This window comes from Moschus berezovskii, chromosome X (assembly GCF_049115385.1).
Source record: "Moschus berezovskii isolate FMDL1 chromosome X, NW_MosBer_1.0, whole genome shotgun sequence".
Taxonomy (NCBI): Eukaryota; Metazoa; Chordata; class Mammalia; order Artiodactyla; family Moschidae; genus Moschus; species Moschus berezovskii.
In genome coordinates this window covers 13,395,713-13,414,559 of record NC_142488.1, presented here as the reverse complement: position 1 = coordinate 13,414,559, position 18,847 = coordinate 13,395,713, and positions in this window count along the sequence as shown.

Genomic DNA, 18,847 nt, shown 5'->3' with positions numbered 1-18,847 from the left:
TTTACTTGATAAATCCAAAGAGTGTTTGCATCTTGACTGGGGAATGACCTTAACCAAGAGACTAATTGGTTTTGAATTTCCTATTCCTCAGGGGGCTACTCCAGTCAAACAAGGAGATAGCTGCTATCTTCTATGGAGGCTGAGGGCTTACTGAGGATATTCAGAGTGTGACTTGATATCTTCACATTGGGATAAAGAATCGCCTTTGTTTTAATGATATGGAAGCAGGGTCTGTTCTCTCAGGCCCACGAATGAGGAGTCCTGACTCCTTGGTACACTCTGGCTGCCTGGGTGGCAAATACCTATGTTGCTCCCCTCTTCCTAGAATGGTTAAGAAGACAGAGAAATCCAAAAGGTCAGAAATGATCAACTTTGATGATACTTATCATCTGTCTGTATGGCTCATGACTTGGAAAAGAATGTGTGGAAGGGCCTCCTCTTCTCAGGAGAAATTTAGTTCGATTCTGCTGCCAAAGAGGAACCAATGAATCATCTAAAGCATCTTCTGCTTTGTCTCTACTCTTCAGTGGTTATTTGGTTTTTGCCTAACCAGCAGCTAGTCCATACTTTTCTCCCAGTTGTATCCTATTATGGAGAAGCTGGGCTTTTTGAGGGGAATTATTCTCTGTGCCAGCTCTTATGGTTAGTCCTAATTGGCCTAAAGCAAACATTTGTCCTTTTAATTGGCTCAGAGATGAGTTGTAACCTAGCCCTAAGCCAGTCTTTAGGCACTCTCCTGGCCAGTTACCAAATGTTGTGATCTGAATGTTTGTGTCCCCTCCCTCCCCCAAATTCATATGCTGAAGTCCTACCCCTCATTGTGATGATATTTGGAGGCACGGCCTTTGTGAGGTAATTAAGTTTAGAGTAGGTCTTAAGACTGTTGTCCCCATGATGGGATTGGTGGTCTTATAAGTAGAGGAAGAGAGACAAGAGCCCTATCTCTCCACATGCACACCCCCAGAGAAAGACCATGTGAGCACACAGCAAGAAGGCAACCCAGGAAATGGACTTTCACCAAACACTGAATCTGTTGACACCTTGATCTTGGACTTTCCAGCCTCTAGAACTGTAAGAAAGAAATCTCTGTTGCTTACACCACCCAGTCTGGAGTATTTTGTTACAGCAGCCTGAGCTAAGGCAGCTAGTGATTGGTTACTACATAGATGGGTGACACAATAATAAATTGACCCAATCAAAGCAAATGCAGGATGCTGTCCAGTAGTTGAAGGAAAGAAAGGAAAGCGTATAGCCCCAGGTGCTTCTGGGATATGCTCCTAGAACTGCCAACAATGACACTAAGGGTGGCAGCATGGAGAGTCAGAAAGAATCCTGCCATTGAACATGCCCTTTTTGTGACACTACAAATGATCTTATCATGTGAACTGGTGTGAATCAGAATTTCTGTTGCTTTGAAACTGAAAATATCTTAACTGATACATATCTTGATCTGGACTAAATGTCCTCAGCTCTTACAATGGTGTGATTATCTCTTTGAGGGATTGGGGGTGGGAGGAGACGGGGACGACAGAGAATGAGATGGCTGGATGGCATCACTGACTCTATGGACATGAGTTTGAGTGAACTCCGGGAGTTGGTGATGGACAGGGAGGCCTGGCGTGCTGTGATTCATGGGGTCACAAAGAGTCGGACATGACTGAGCAACTGAACTGAACGGAACTGAACTGAATGAGAATAATGCTGATTTACCAAGAATGCCCTCAAAACACTTGTTCTCAAACTTAGCTGCACATTGAAATCACCCAGCAATTTCAGAAGATATCAAGGCCTGTGTATCATCCCGCAGAGATTGTGATTTAATTATTTTAAGTATGATTGTGGTTTTGTGTATCTATTTGTCTTAGTTCCTTGATTTTGGTGGTGAGAGGGCAAGTGGCAACTAAAAAGAAGTGGGAAACTTTGATATAACAAATAAGCAAGTTTAAAATTTTAATATTACCATGCCCAGGATGCTTCTTCTCCTAGCCATGACCCCCAGGACTCTGGGAAAAGAGAAAGAAGAAATAATCCCAGTTGGTAGAATCTTGAAGGTATTCATTGACCTTGTGATACTCAGAAAACCAAGTCAGTGAATGATGCTGTTTCCTGAGTTAATTTCTGAGAAGCAAATGTTCACAAAGATTTTATAGGTCCCAGTATGACAATATCTTCTCAGGTCTCTTCACTGTTCTCCATCTCTTTGCCCGTCACCATGACAACCCACATAGGTATTAGCCAAGAAACCTGGAAGGGACATTTTTAGTGTTTTACCTCATCTCTTTTCTTAGATATTTCACAGAATGATACATATTTGAGAATGTCCTAGGATAGATGAATTAGAGATTTTCAAGCTCCAAAATTATAACAGATCATGGCAAGGGGCATATCCCTATCAGAGAGCCATTGAAAATGTAGCAGTGGTACACCGTAACAAATATTAGTTGCAATAAAAGCAAGAAAAAGGAAGGCAATCTCTATGCAAATATAGAACCACTTAACTTTAGAGAAGAAATGTCAGAGGCTTTATTCAGATCTCAAGAAAAGAAGAGTTAAGAGTGTTCTACCTAAATTCACTGTGATTTTGCTTTCATACCAGACTTCTATATGATCAATATAAAAATACCTTTAGCATTAGGCCTCAGCAACCTTAACTTGCTAATGTTCTTTAACATCTATTTATGGAGAAGTTGGGCTTCCCTGGTAGCTCAGACAGTAAAGAATCTGCCTGCAATGCAGGAGACCCTGGTTCTATCCCTGGGTTGGGAAGATCCCCTGGAGAAGGAAATGGCAACTCACTCCAGTATTCTTGCCTGGAGAATTCCATGGACTGAGGAAACTGGTGGTCTATAATTCATGGGATCATAAAAGAGTCAGACACAACTTAGCAACTAACACTTCAAAAAAAAAAAAGAAGTATGCCTCAGAGTTGTTGTTTAGTCACTAAGTCATATCCAACTCTTTTGCAACCCCTAGCCTACCAGGCTCCTCTGTCCCTGGGGTTTCCCAAGCAAGAATACTGGAGTGGGTTGCCATTTCCTTCTCCAGCGGATCTTCCCAACCCAGGGATAGAGCCCAGGTCTCCTGCATTGCAGGCAGATTCTTTACCACTGAGCCACCTGAGAAGGCTGTGCCTCAGTATACACATAGTAATTTTCTTTCCTCAGCAGCTTTGTGATGTATCTATTAGCTACTACTGTTTAACAAACAATTCGAAAGCTCATTGGCATACAACAATAAACATTTATGCACAATCATAGGTCTAAGAATTGGCTGGAATGGCTCTGCTTCAGGTTCTGGATTAGAAGTTCAGTTCCAGTGGCTCTGCTCCATATTCTTTTCATTTTTATGCTGTGAGGGATGTGTCCTTCTAGTAACAATGACAGAAATACAAGGAAGAAAAGCAAAAACATGTAGTTTTTATCATTGCCAAGGCTTAGAACATGTGCTCTATCACTTTCCTCCATGTTCCATTGACCAAAGCAAGTCATATGGCCTAAGCCCAACATCAATGAAGCAGAAAAACATACTCCACCCAGTGGTATGAAATTCAAAGTCACATGACAAGAGTATGACATCAAGGAGAAAAAGAGAATGGGAACAATAATGTGGTCTATCACACACGATCATGTCTGGACTCCAAATCAGAGGTTGGCATTTTTTTTCTGCAATAATGGAGACAGTAAATATTTTAGGCTTTGTGGGCCATATGGTCTCCGTCACAACTATTCAACTCTGCCATTTACCATCGTAGTGCAAAAACAGCCATAGATAATACATAAATGAATGAGCATGGCTGTATTCCAATAAAACTTAATTTATTGACACTGAAATTTGAATTTTATGTCATTTTCACGTTACAAAATATTCTTCTTTACATTTTTTCCAACCATTTAAAAATACAGAAAGCATTATGAATTCACAGGTTGCACAAAAATAAACAGTAGGCCAGAAGTGACCCATGAGCCATAGTTTGACCCCCAACCCCGCCCCTCAGTTGTCTGCTGCCTTTCAAGTCTCATCTGTCATCTAACATTCCAATGATATGAAAACATAGTTTCCCAAACAATGCATTCGATATACTGATGTCTTAACCCTTGTGTTTGTTCTTGCCTGCCCCCAGAATGTCCTTCCCCTCTCCCTTTGTTTAGGAAACTTCTAGTCCTTCTTCTACTTCATTGAGTGTTTTCACATCTGCAGTACCTTCCCAGATTCCCTGGGACTAAGGTGATTCATCTTCTATACCCTCATTGCGTTAGACACATGTGTTAGTCTGGGTAGATGAGCTGTTGTAGTAAACAGCACTGAAATTTAAATGGCTTAGCACAATAAATGTTTCTTTCTCACTCACATAATGGGGCCATGGAATCAGTTAAGCATTTGAGCTCTACTCTGTTCAATCATTTAATGACTCAGTCTCCTGTGTTGTGAATCGTTCCTGTTCTGCAGTCAAATGAAGAAGAGAGTAAGGGCTGTGAGTGACTGGTTGTATGGGCCGGGCTTGGAGCACATCCTCTCTGCTGGTGTCCCATTGGTGAGGGCCCCATCCTTTGGCCACATGTAACAGCAGAGGGAGCTAGAGAGGACGTTGAATGAATGAATGAATGAGTGACTTGTGAGTTTTGGAAAATTTCATTCATTTGGCTCTTGGTAGATGACTGAAACACTAACACCAACTGAACTTGCTAAAAAGCCAACAGGACTGAGTTATATCCAGTTCAAGTAAATTTCATGTTCCCTTTTCCCCTGTGTTTTTAGAGTTGTTGTAGGTCTTTTGCAAAATGTGTCCTCCTCTATGTGAATTTCCTTTCACCAGTTAACAGAATGATTTCACTCAGGCCTGCCTTAGCTTTGTCCTTCCTCTAATAGTGTGTTTGCTCATGTTGGGGACGACCAATGACTTACAGGCATAACAGTTTTGTTAGGCAGTTTCCTCCCCACCTGCTCCCCAAATTCCACCCACAGCCCCCTACTTTGCTGCCATGAGTGTGGCCTTGCCTCTCCAGCCCATCTGCACTCGCTCTTGACTGAAAGGGAATTAATGGCATTCACTGCTTACTTGTTTGTCTCACACAGCTCCAAGATGTGTCCCTTTGTCCCTTTGTCGGCATGCTGGCTCATAAAACAGCTGCTTCTTTCAGTCATCCCTATTGAGAGAAAACAATGGTGCTTCCTGTTGATAGAGTTCCTTTGCTCTGAATCAAAGAAAAGATGTTAAGGCCATGGAATCCTATTTAATGCTGTCTCTGGGAGCCATTGGTTTTTTAATCATACATACACTTGCTAAGATTAAATCCAGCATGGTATATTCTGAAAGCGGTTGTAAAGCACAAAGGGGAGAAAAAATAACATGATGAGTCCGATTTTTTAAATTTTTATTTTATATTAGAATATAGTTAATTGCAATTTGTGTTAGTTTCAGGTGTACAGCAAAGTGATACTAATACATACTTATGTATCTATTTTTTTCAGATTCTTTTCCCATATAGGTTATTATAGAATATTGAGTATAGTTCCCTGTGCTGTACAGTAGGTCATTATTGATTATCTATTTTATATGATGGGTTCCCTTATGCTTCTGTGAGGAATCCATTCCCTACTTCCCAAGTCATCTGACCCACAGAACACAGAACAACTGGTAGCTGAGATTTATGTGCCTTTCTTTACCTGTGACATGGCATGGAAAATTCCAGAAAGCAGGACCATATCCCTTCCTAGCTGTTATTCTTCTGTTTGATACAGCCCCTCTTTATCTCTCTGTACCCAAGCAGTCAGTTCTGTTCTGGATTCTTCTTGTTCAGAGATGTTGCTGCAAGCGGTGTCAATCTGAATGTCTGGCTGTGGCTCTAGGGACTGATCTATAATAACACTCCATGTTCCCACCTGGGATGCTGATGTGTAGTTTTAATATGAAGCTGACACTTTTTGAGGGCTGTGTGCCAGACTCTGTGCTAAGTGTTCTGCCTGTATTATATCATTCAGTCTTCACCAGTACCCAAGAGTTGGCTCTGTTTCCTCCCATTTTGTAAATGAGGAAACTGAGATTTGGACTAAATACCCAGGTCAAGGCCATATAGCGGGGAGGGGGCAGGGCGGTGATTCAAAGTCAGTTCTCTGCAACTTCAGAATTTTTGATCCAGAATTCTGTGCTGCTGCCTGTCAAGCTAGTATAGCTATAATAAATCTAAGACAGTTTCCAGAATCTTAATACCAGAGTGTGGTCTATAGACCAGGAGATCGGTATCACCTTGGAGTTGATATTAGAAATGCAGAATCTCAAGAAATCCATATCCAAACGTGCATTTTAGCAAGACCAATGTCATTTGTAGGCACATGAAAGTTTAAGAAACTCTGATTTAGAATTCCTCCTTGTACAGAAGAGTAAATGTGTCAAATGATGGGCCTTGGCTCCATCAGCTATTGCAGACGCAGGACTGAAATCCAGGCTCAGTCCAAATCCATCTCTCCAGCCACAGAGATGGGACGGAGGATGCATTCCATGTAGAGAGGGCGGGGTGAGACAAGAGAGTTGGTGGTGTCTTAAACTGTGTTCATAGTCAACAGCCTCTGAGATGCAGATTTGAGTAGATGGGGCAATTGTTAGGATGTGTACTAGGGACAGAATTTCTAAAGGAGGTGGGGAGAAGCAAGATTGAGCAGAGGGGGAATTTGAACTTCATTCTTGCATTAGAGGACCCGACAGACAACATAGAAGCTGGGATGGCCTTTCAGGGTCGTCCTATGTCAAGGCAAGGGGGACAGACCTTTGTACCCCCCTGCATTGACCAGCCATTAGATGATAATTGCCCCTGACTGAGGGTGATTCCCAGGGTGAGATAGTTGTGAACCTTGTGTCAGCCAAATGGGAGATGAATGCCTTGATCCTGAAGGAAGGGGGTCCAGGCATTGCCCTGTGATTTTCACCACAGAGGAGAGGCTGCAGAAAGGTTTTAAGCTTTCTGCCAAGAACAACAGGAAATCATTCAGTATGACATAATAAAATTTGCATTTGATAACAGTTCCTTTGGCTCCTGTGTGGCAGTGGATCAGAAGGAACCAGAATCAAAGAAAAGTGATCTGTTAGTGAACAGTGGTCGCTCAGACAAAAGGAGTAACCACCTTTAGAAGTGGCAAAATTCAAGAGACACTTTGTGCTTAGAAAGTACAAGATAGTGTGATTCATTTTCAGGTGAAATGTGGAGAAAGAAGGGTCCTGATGGGCCATGGGCTTCTGGAAGGGTTCACTGGCAGAATTAAGGTCAGTTTCTAGGAATGGAATCACTGGTCACTGAAGAAGATTGACAAAAAGATGTTAAAGTCTTCTTAAGTAATTTAGTAAAACTCAATTTGCCACAAAATTTTAAACTATTATTGGACTCATCTTGTTTAGAATTATCATCCCCAGAAACCACAGTTCCTCTAGCATGCATGATGGATATTGAGGGACTGTTCTCCAGATGTCCTCAAGAAAACTTGAAGCTTCTGGAATTTTTGTTTGTTTGCTTTTCCCATTGTTGTTTTATTTAACTATATCTTACAAATGCTTTTGGTGAAATAGTTCTAAATTACCACTTTGTTGAGCATAAAAAATAAAAGAACAATCATAAGAAAATCAATTTGACATAAGATTGTTCTATCTAAAAGAACACACCTGTAAAATTATACCAAAACTACTATATAAACAAAGGACACTAAGAAAATAGTATCAAAGCAGAGTTTCTGGTGGTATATGTGTATGAGTTTGTGTGTATTCCTTTTTTACTCATTCTAAAGCCAAATCAAGCCTCTGTACCCTGACACCCAACTAAATCTTGGAGACAGAGCTTTGGGCAAAGTAGAAAAAAAATAGTTTCATTGCTTTGCCAGTCAAAGGGGGCCACAGTGGACTACTGCCCTCAAAACTGTGTCCCAGCCTCAAGGGATAAGTAAGGAGTTTTATGATAATAGTTCATAGAGGGTGTGGTCAGCTCATGGGCAGTCTTCTGACTGGTTGGTGGTGAGGTAAGTGGGAGTCAGCATCAGCAACCTTCTGGTTCCCACAGGTCTGGGTTCTAGTGCTGGTGGGCAGCACGCAGTTAACTTCTCCCACCTGGTGAGGGTTTCAGTGTCTGTGAAACAGCTCAAAAATATTGTTCCGTATATCCCTTAAGGGAGTTTTCCAGGCTGCTGCCCCAAGGCTGCACTATTGTTTCTTTTGACTATTCCTCCTGTCAGGCGAGTGTATGTTTCTCGGTTCTTGTCTCATCACAACAATGATTTGGGGCGACGGACATTAAAGCCCTTGGCGCGTCACAGCTCTCGGGTCTTGAACAAACCTTGTCATAGCTCTTAGACAAATCAGTGTTACAGCTCTATTTTATTTAGAAGAGAGCAGGAGAATCCATCCTCGAAGAAGAGAAGAGAGTGGAGGAGTGCGCCAGCGCGTGTGGTGGGGAGGGGGTGGGGGTAGAGAGAGAGAGAAAGAGTGTAGGCACATGGGAGAGAGGGAGAGCAAGAGAGCGCTTGGCTCCTCCTTTTATATGTTTTCTTCCCCCTGGGCCTGCCCTTTGCAAATTGGGCTCAGCCAGGAGTGCTGTTCTACCTGAAGTCCTCACTCCAGTCCTCGGACCTTCCTTTGTTCTATTTTCACGGGCTTTTCCCTTCCTTGTCTTTTTGCCACCGCCATTTTGGACTCCTTTTCCCTATTCTAACTACCTAACACTCCCTTCTCTCCTCATTCCCTCCCTTCGGTAATTAGCATGTGTTTGAACCTACTCCTTGGAACTCAGGAAAGGTCTTGGAGGCTGAATGAAGCTTATTTCCTGTAATCAAGAAATGGGGGAGCAATTCCCTGGTGGTCTGGTGGTTAGAACTTAGTGCTTTCACTGCTGAGGATGGCGGTTTGAAACCGAGTGGGGTTCCTGGGCACAGAGCCCTTTTCTGTCCCCCGTTTCTTGTAGGCAGGACTCTAGACTCCAGCCTCCATGACCTTCCCTGAGTTCCAAAGAGCAGCTTCAGTTGCTAGTCAAGGGAGGAACAGCCAAGAAACTGTTACCAAGTCCAGGCTCGCTCTGCTCACCACACGATAGGCCAGTGAATCCGAGAGACAAGGTGTTGAAGCAAGGAAGAGACTTTAATTGGGGAGCTGGCAGACCGAGAAGATGGCAGGCTAGTGCCTTAAAATAACCATCTTATTGGGGTCTGGATTCCAGGTTCTTTTATAGATGGGGGGGGGGCAAGAAGCAATGAGGAACTAAAGTCAAAAGGCAGAATAGAGAGGGAGATACAGTGAGGAAGTAAAGTGAAAGGGTTCAGGCTTGCAAAACATCTTCAAGGGAATATCCAGCCTTCAGAAGGGGTGTGTTAATCTCTTCAATTCGCAGGTGGGCAGGGACAAACTATCTCTCCATCAGCTGAACAAAGGCACTTTAGTTTACAGTCAAGCAAAGGGGCCAAGGGGGCGAAAAGAGTTGGACAGGATTATAAACGACTGAATTGAGAGGGGCAGGATCCTCCAGGGAAGCCATTGAGTGTGATTATAATAACAAAAGCAACGAAAAGCAAGTCAAACACACAGTCTCCAACATGGAGTCAGAACTGGCTTCCTTCCTGCAGCAAAGCCACCTGAGGCAAGATTAAAGGGAAGCTCATCAACATTAGGAGACCTGACCACCTGAGACCCTGCACACACCCTAATCTTGACAGCAACCCCACCCTTGAACCATTGCCATAAAACTCCTCATCAGAGGCCCCTGGGGTGGCTAACATTTTGAGGCTGGCGTCCGCTGAGTTTTTGCCTGGCAAAGCAAAAAGCTGTTCTTTACTACTTCATCCAAAACTGTCTCTAAAATTCGATTTAACAGTGGTGCACACAGAGGCTGAACTTTGGGCATCAGGTTCAGTGCCTGGTGGGGGAACTACTGCAAGCTGTGAGGCCAAAAAATAAATAAATAAATAGGGGACTCAGAAAGGCTTTTGTGCCCAGGGGCCCCACAGGGTCCTGCTCAGTTTCACTTCTCTATTGTTTTAATCACCCTAGTTGGCAAAGCCAAGCACTCAATAAATATATACCATTATGCATTCAAACTCACATACTTCAATTACAGTTGAGCACCAGTGTTGTGGGGTGCAGAGGAAATAGAGATGAATGGGTCCATTTCTACTCTTGAGCTCACAGCACAGAGATAAATATTTTTCTTTTATAAATTATAATTAAATTTAATAAATGTTAAAATAAATTAATTATCCTTAATACTAAGTGATCTTTTTTAGATTTTAATATTTATGAAATCAATATGCACTCTGAAACATAATTTTAGATGAGAGAGAAAATGCTGTGTTGTTAGCCTGAATATTTGAATTTAGCCATGTATTGAATCTGTTCATGTGATTGCCACCTCCATTGAGATATTTGCTTTGAAAGTGCTATACATAGTTGAATTTTAATTTATATTTACATTCTTGTTTTTTTTAATAAACTCTCAATTTTAAATAGTTTTATAGACGCTTACTCCTTGGAAGAAAAGTTATGACCAACCTAGATAGTATATTAAAAAGCAGAGACGTTACTTTGCCAACAAAGGTCCATCTAGTCAAGGCTATGGTTTTTCCCGTGGTCATATATGGATGTGAGAGTTGGACTGTGAAGAAAGCTGATCGCCGAAGAATTGGTGCTTTTGAACTGTGGTGCTGGAGAAGACTCTTGAGAGTCCCTTGGACTGCAAGGAGATCCAACCAGTCCATTCTAAAGGAGACCAGTCCTGGGCATTCTAAAGCTGAAACTCCAATACTTTGGCCACCTCATGCGATGAGTTGACTCACTGGACAAGACTCTGATGCTGGCAGGGATTGCGGACAGGAGAAGGGGACGACAGAGAATGAGATGGCTGGATGGCATCACGGACTCGATGGACATGAGTTTGAGTGATCTCTGGGAGTTGGTGATGGACAGGGAGGCCTGGTGTGCTGTGATTCATGGGGTCACAAAGAACAACTGAGCAACTGAACTGAACTGAACACATATAGAAAAGTTGGAGTGTAATACAGAGTCCTGCATATCCCATAACCAGTTTCTCCTATTATTATTTTATCATACTAGCATGTTACATTTGTCTCAATTAATGAAACAATATTGATACATTATTACTAACTGAAGTCCATATCATGTTTCCCTAGTTTTCCCCTAATACCCTATTTCTTTTTCAGAATCCCATCCAGGATACCACAGTACATTGATTTGTTGTATCTTCTTAGACTCTTTTTGGCTAGGACACTTTCTCCAAATTTCCTTGTTGTTGATAATCTTGAGATTTTTGAGGAGGACTGGTTAACTGTTTTGTAAAATGTCTCTCTGGTGAAATTCATCTGATGTTTGTCTCAAAATTAGATTAGAGATGTGACTTTTGCGAGAGAAGTGTTCAGAGGTAATGTACTATTCTTAGAGCATCACCCAAGCTATCAAAAGGACTTAACATGACTGATGTTCACCTTGATCGCCTGACTGAGATAGTATTTGTATTTGATGGTGTCTGCATCATAAAGTTACTCTCTTTTCTGTCTCTATGTTGTACTTTTTGGAAGGAAGTCACTTTGCATAGCCCACACTTAAGTAGGGAATAATGCTTTACTTCTTTGAGGATGGAGTATACATATAAATTATTTGAAATTTTTCTGCAAGGGATGTGGGACTTGCTGCTTTTCCTCTAGTTAGGTATTTAGTTACTTAGTAATCCAATCATTTACTATTATTTCTATTCATATTGGACTCTTGGATATTTATTCTATACTTTGGATTATAATCCTATACTACTTTATTTTGTTGCTCAAAGTATTGCAACTTTGTCCATCAGGAACTTTCAGTTGCCTCCTGCATCTCTCAACATACTTGCATCATTGTACGTGTGTGTGTTGTTTTTAAGCATTTTCTTTATTTCTGTCTCTGAAGGAGGAAACAGATGGAACAGGCTCCATCTTGAAAGCAGGACTTCCTTCCTTTTCCTTTGTGCTGGGTCTCTAGTTTCAGAGAATTTGGGGAGGTGAGTTTGAGCACGTACACTTAGGGTATATAAGGTTTTCACAAAAACTGGTCGGGGTCCTTGGCTAAGAGGAGACTCTGCCTTGGGCCCACCGGTGTAATCAACTGCACTCCACTATCTGCATTGTCCTTCTGAGTGAGTTTGTTTCCTGGATCGTGTGGCTACAACATCTCGACAAAATGCTCCAGACTTGTCTTGTGTATTTCCTGGCCCAGTCCTAGAATCAACTATTGGCTCAAAAAGTCCTAGCTCCTTTTATTGGAGAATGATATTACAAACAAAGATTTGGGCAGTAGGTACTTTATCTTTTAAAATGGCTTTTAAAAATATTCCACTCATATTGCATTGGAAAGAAACATTGCCATGCAAACAGAAGATTTCTTGTGACCAGGACATGCAACAAAGGCAGAATCTCAGAAGCAACCACAGGATTTTGAAAGCCAAGAGTGGTTGTTGTGACAAGGGACTATTTCCCAGGCACCAAAGAGCAATTAATCTAAAGCTTCTGGCTGACTTTTAGAAGAAGCTTATTCTCTTCCAGCAAAAAATGGGATTTGATTAAAGGAAAAAATGAAACCAAAATTTATCCAAATGAGAAATATAGGCATAGCATTGGCATTCTTAAATAGTCCTCCAAATATACTGTCATCCTACTGGTGGAGAAGTCAAGTCCAGCAGCTCAGATATTGAAAGCAGCCCATCACTGTGTGCTGTGCATCACTGCAGCCACTGAAAATGAGCCCCTGGAAGTTTTAGACTCTGAAGTGTAAAGAAGGCTTAGATGCAATCTGGTGATATTGAAAGGTGTGGTATATTAGTATATGAGTGCCTGATTTCTTATTTTAGGTACATTTAGTGTAGATTTTTTAATCCCTAAAATATCTATAATTAAATTGATGGTTTTACAGTCAATGGATGTTTAGAATCAAGGAAATACTTCTTTCCTCCAGGCCATTCATTCCTGAACAGTGGGAGTTCCAGAAGGCTCAAGACCTTCTCCTGGCCTCCCACTAAGGCTAATAAAATTTAGTTTTCCTTAGATCCATTTTGTGAAGTCCTTGTGAAATCACCAGTGTCTCCCTCTCCCTCACTTTCTCTTTTGCTCTCTCCAGCCTGTGAAAATCTTTTTGAATGTCAGGTGTGCTTGTCAGCATTACTCTGGCTTCTGGCTTTGTAAAAAGATGAAATGTTCTGTTTTTTCTCTATTCCTTGCAACTGTCTCAATGGTTTAGGAATATTTGAAACTTAGGATTTGAAAAAATGCTTCTGTGAAAACGTTTTTCTCAGTTTCTCCTACTGCTATTGATCTCTTAGAGCATTTTACGTCTTTCTGCATCATTTTTTACAAATATGTAGTCCTGGAAATTTTTCCTTTTTGTCCAGGTTATTTAAATTATTAGCATAAAAGTGTGTAGAATATTTGTATAATTATTTACTGTTTCCTCTGGATATATGATGCTCCTATTATATTCCTAATTTTGTTTGCTGAGTTTCATCTTTTTTTCTTAATTAGACCAGTAAATGGTTCATTTGCAGTCTCATTTGGCTAATGTTGACTTCCTCTGAGAGGACTTACACCAACACGCCACACCTCCCAGGATTGCTGCTGCCAGTGTCCCTGACCTGCAGCAGGCCACTGTCAACCCACGCCTCCACAGGAGACTCCCAAATACTCACCACTTCTTCATTGACTACGCTAAAGTCTTGAACTGTGTGGATCACAACAAACTGTAGAAAATTCTTAGAGATGGGAATACCAGATCACCTTATCTGCCTTCTGGGAAACCTGTATGCAGATCAAAAAGTAATAGTTAGAACTGGACATGGAACAATGGACTGGTTCAAAATTGGGAAAGGAGTACATCAAGGTTGTATATTGTCACCCTACTTATTTAACTTATATGCAGAGTACATCATGTGAAATGCCGGGCTGGATGAATCACAAGCTGGAATCAAGATTGCAGGGAGAAATATCAGTAATCTCAGATATGCAGATGATACCATTCTAATGGCAGAAAGTGAAGAGGAACTGAAGAGCCTCTAGATGAAGGTGAAAGAGAAGAGGGAAAAAGCTGGCTTAGAACTCAACATTCAATAGCTAACATCATGGCATTTTGTCCCATCACTTCATGACAAATAGAAGGGGAAAAACATGGAAACAGTGACAGACTTCATTTTCTTGGGCTCCAAAATCACTGTGGACAGTGACTGCAGCCATGAATTAAGACACTTGCTCCTTGGAAGAAAAGCTATGACAAACTTAGTGTATTAAAAAGCTATGACCAACCTAGACAGCATATTAAAAAGCAAAGACATCCCTTTGCCAACAAAAGTCCATCTAGTCAAAGCTATAGTTTTTCCAGTAGTCATGTATGGATGTGAGAATTGGAACATAAAGAAGGCTGAACGCTGAAGAATTGATGGTTTTGAACTGTGGTTTTGGAGAAGACTTGAGAGTCCCTTGGACAGCAAGGAGATCCAATCAGTCAATCCTGAAGGGAACAAACCCTGAATATTTATTGGAAGGACTGATACTGAAGCTCCAATATTTCGGCCACCTGATGTGAAGAACCAACTCATTGGAAAAGACCCTGATACTGGGAAAGACTGAGGGCATGAGGAGAAGGGGACAACAGAGAATGAGATGGCATCTTTGACTCAGTGGACATGAGTTTGAGCAAACTCCGGGAGATAGTGAACGACAGGGAAGCTTGGCATGCTGCAGTCCATGGAGGTGCAAAGAGTTGGACCTGACTGAGTGACTGAACAATGAACAACGTATATGTCAAATTAAAACATGGTGTACATGCCACTATGGACTTACAGCATAACAAATAAGCATGTGTATGTGTGTGTGTGCATATATGTGTTAAGGATAAAATAAACTACATTTTAATATATGGAAAACAAAATACATGTATGTACCCATGAATTATATAACACTCTACTGCGTCACAAAGAGTATGTCTCAGTTGATGCTATTAAGACCCTAGGATGTTCCCAGAGACAAATTCATAAAACAATCTTTCAACAAAAAAACAGTGAAACCTAACCTGGGAGGAAACTAACTAGCAGTCATCCTCCATACCATCACAGATAGCTTTTTCTGCTGTGTTTTTGTTGGAGTATGGCTTCTACTCCAGTGTTTACTAAACACATCTGCAGTTTAGAATCATCATCTGCTGCTGCTAAGTTGCGTCAGTCTGTCTGGCTCTGTGCGACCCCATAGACGGCAGCCCACCAGGCTCTGCCATCCCTGGGATTCTCCAGACAAGAACACTGGAGTGGGTTGCCATTTCCTTCTCCAATAAGTTTTTTTAACATTTCAAAGCCCAGGCATACCTCAGAACAATTAAATGCAATCTTTGCATAGGACACAGACATCAGTATTTTTGACATACCCCAGGTGATTCCAACATGGCAACATAGTAGGACCCATGCACACAGTCTAGGACCACACAGCTAAACCTTGCTTGCAATTCATCCTCGGTGTTGTGAAGCAGTAGTTCTCAAGCTTGATCTGTATATCAGAATCACTAGAAAGGCTTATTAAAACAGATATCTGGGCTCAACCCCACACCAAGTGATTCAGTAAGTGTGGGATATAGCCCAAGAGTTGACATCTCTAACAAGATCCATGGCAATACTGATGCTGGTGCTCTTCAGACCATAGTTTGAGAACCCTTATTGTAAAGTATTGGCTTTAGTTTCAGAAAGGAAAAAAAGTATTTGAAATTTAACTGTGGTATGAATTCTTTCAAGAAGCTGCCATGGCTAAACTTTTTAAAAAGAAAACATATTGAGTACATTTTTAAAGACCATATTTTTTTGGGCTCCAAAATCACTGCAAGCGCTGATTGCAGCCATGAAATTAAAAGACGCTTGCTCCTTGGAAGGAAAGTTATGACCAACCTTGATAGTATATTAAAAAGCAGAGACATTACTTTGCAAACCAAGGTCTGTATAGTCAAGGCAATGGTTTTTCCCGTGGTCATGTATGGATGTGAGAGTTGGACTGTGAAGAAAGCTGATCGCCGAAGAATCAATGCTTTTGAACTGTGGTGTTGGAGAAGACTCTTGAGAGTCCCTTATACGGCAAGGAGATCCAACCAGTCCATTCTAAAGGAGATCAATCCTGGATGTTCATTGGAGGGACTGATGCTAAAACTGAAACTGCAATACTTTGGCCACCTCATGCGACGAGTTGACTCACTGGAAAAGACTCTGATGCTGGGAAAGGTTGGGGGCGGGAGGAGAAGGGGACGACGGAGAATGAGATGGCTGGATGGCATCACCGACTCGATGGACATGAGTTTGAGTGAACTCCGGGAGTTGGTGCTGAACAGGGAGGCCTGGCGTGCTGTGATTCATGGGGTCACGGAGAGTCGGACACAACTGAGCGACTGAACTGAACTGACTGAAACTTACATTTTCTAAACCTGCTTTAATCTCATTTAATAGAAGTCTTTATGAAGTATTTATTAACAAATACTTTGTAGGCAATGGAGCTAATTGCCATATTAACAATTCAAGTGTGATGCAGTTGCTTCAATCTAAGAACTTCATTTAGCATTTTAGCATTAATTTCTAATTAACTGCTAATGTTGTCTTATGTTTTTTTATGAGCCCATCTACATGTAGATTAATTCTTAATCTGCACTGATTTCTGTAGAGGAAGGGCTAAATGTCTCTTTTCTCTCTAAGGATATATAATAGTAACCTGAATAAAAGAAAACCTCTCTATGGTGACTGAGCATCTGTGTGTGAACATGGGTGTGTCAGCAGGTGTGAACACTAATACAGCGCTGTGAAGTCTGGTACTTAAGGACAACAGTCCAGTTGCAGATGAAAGGTTTTGAATTCTTATGCTGTACAGGTCACTAAAACTTACAAGAAATAGTAATGTTCCCTGGTAGCTTAGACCCTAAGACATGGGGCAACAAATTAGGCCCATAGACCAAACTCAATCCGTACTTATTTTGTAAATTATGATTTACTGGAAACCAGCCATGCTCACATTTTTATATATTATGTAGGGCTGCTCTTGGGGCTTCCCAGGTGGCGCTAGTGGTTCAGTTCAGTTCAGTTCAGTTCAGTCGCTCAGTCGTGTCCGACTCTCCGCGACCCCGTGAATCACAGCACGCCAGGCCTCCCTGTCCATCACCAACTCCCGGAGTACACTCAAACTCATGTCCACAGAGTCGGTGATGCCATCCAGCCATCTCATTCTCCGTCGTCCCCTTCTCCTCCAACCCCCAACCTTTCCCAGCATCAGAGTCTTTTCCAGTGAGTCAACTCGTCACATGAGGTGGCCAAAGTATTGGAGTTTCAGCTTTAGCATCAGTCCTTCCAATGAACACCCAGGATTGCTCTCCTCTAGAATGGACTGGTTGGATCTCCTTGCAGTCCAAGGGACTCTCAAGAGTCTTCTCCAACACCACAGTTCAAAAGCATCAATTCTTCGGCGATCAGCTTTCTTCACAGTCCAACTCTCACATCCATACATGACCACGGGAAAAACCACAGCCTTGACTAGATGGACCTTTGTTGGCAAAGTAATGTCTCTGCTTTTTAATATATTATCAAGGTTGGTCATAACTTTCCTTCCAAGGAGTAAGCGTCTTTTAATTTCATGGCTGCAATCAGCATCTGCAGTGATTTTGGAGCCCAAAAAAATAGTCTGACACTGTCTCCACTGTTTTTCCATCTATTTCACATGAAGTGATGGGACCAGAGGTCATGATCTTAGTTTTCTGAATGTTGAGCTTCAAGCCAACCTTTTCACTCTCCTCTTTCACTTTCATCAAGAGGCTTTTGAGTTCTTCTTCACTTTCTGCCATAAGGGTCGTGTCATCAGCATATCTGAGATTATTGATATTTCTCCCAGCAATCTTGATTCCAGCCTGTACTTCTTCCAGCCCAGCATTCCTCATGATGTACTCTGCATATAAGTTAAATAAGCAAGGTGACAATATACAGCCTTGACGTACTCCTTTTCCTATTTGGAACCAGTCTGTTGTTCCATGTACAGTTCTGACTGTTGCTTCCTGACCTGCATACAGGTTTCTTAAGAGGCAGGTCAGGTGGTCTGGTATTCCCATTTCTTTCAGAATTTTCCACAGTTTCTTGTGATCCACACAGTCAAAGGCTTTGGCATAGTCAATGAAGCAGAAATAGATGCTCTTCTGGAACTCTCTTGTTTTCTCCATGATCCAGCGGATGTTGGCAATTTGATCTCTGGTGTCTCTGCCTTTTCTAAAACCTGCTTGAACATCTGGGAGTTCACGGTTCACATATTGCTGAAGCCTGGCTTGGAGAATTTTGAGCATGACTTTACTAGTGTGTGAGATGAGTGCAATTGTGCGGTAGTTTGAGCATTCTTTGGCATTTCCTTTCATTGGGAGTAAAGAGACCTAAAAATTTGATCCCTGAGTAGGGATGATCTCCTGGAGGAGTGCATGGCAACCCACTGCAGTATTCTTGCCTGAAGAAGCCCATGGACAAAGGAGCCTGGTGGGCGACAGTCCATAGGATAACAAAGAGTTGGACACGACTGTAGCAACTTAGCACCCACACATGCTCAGGGCTGCTCTTGGGCTACAATGGTAGGTCTGAGTAGTTTGGGCTACAAGTTCAGTTCAGTTCAGTCACTCAGTCGTGTCCAACTCTTTGTGACCCCATGAATCACAGCACGCCAGGCCTCCCTGTCCATCACCAACTCCCCGAGTTTACTCAGACTCATGTCCATTGAGTCGGTGATGCCATCCAGCCATCTCATCTTCTGTCGTCCCCATCTCCCTAAAATAATTACTAACTGGCCCTTTATTAAAAAAGAA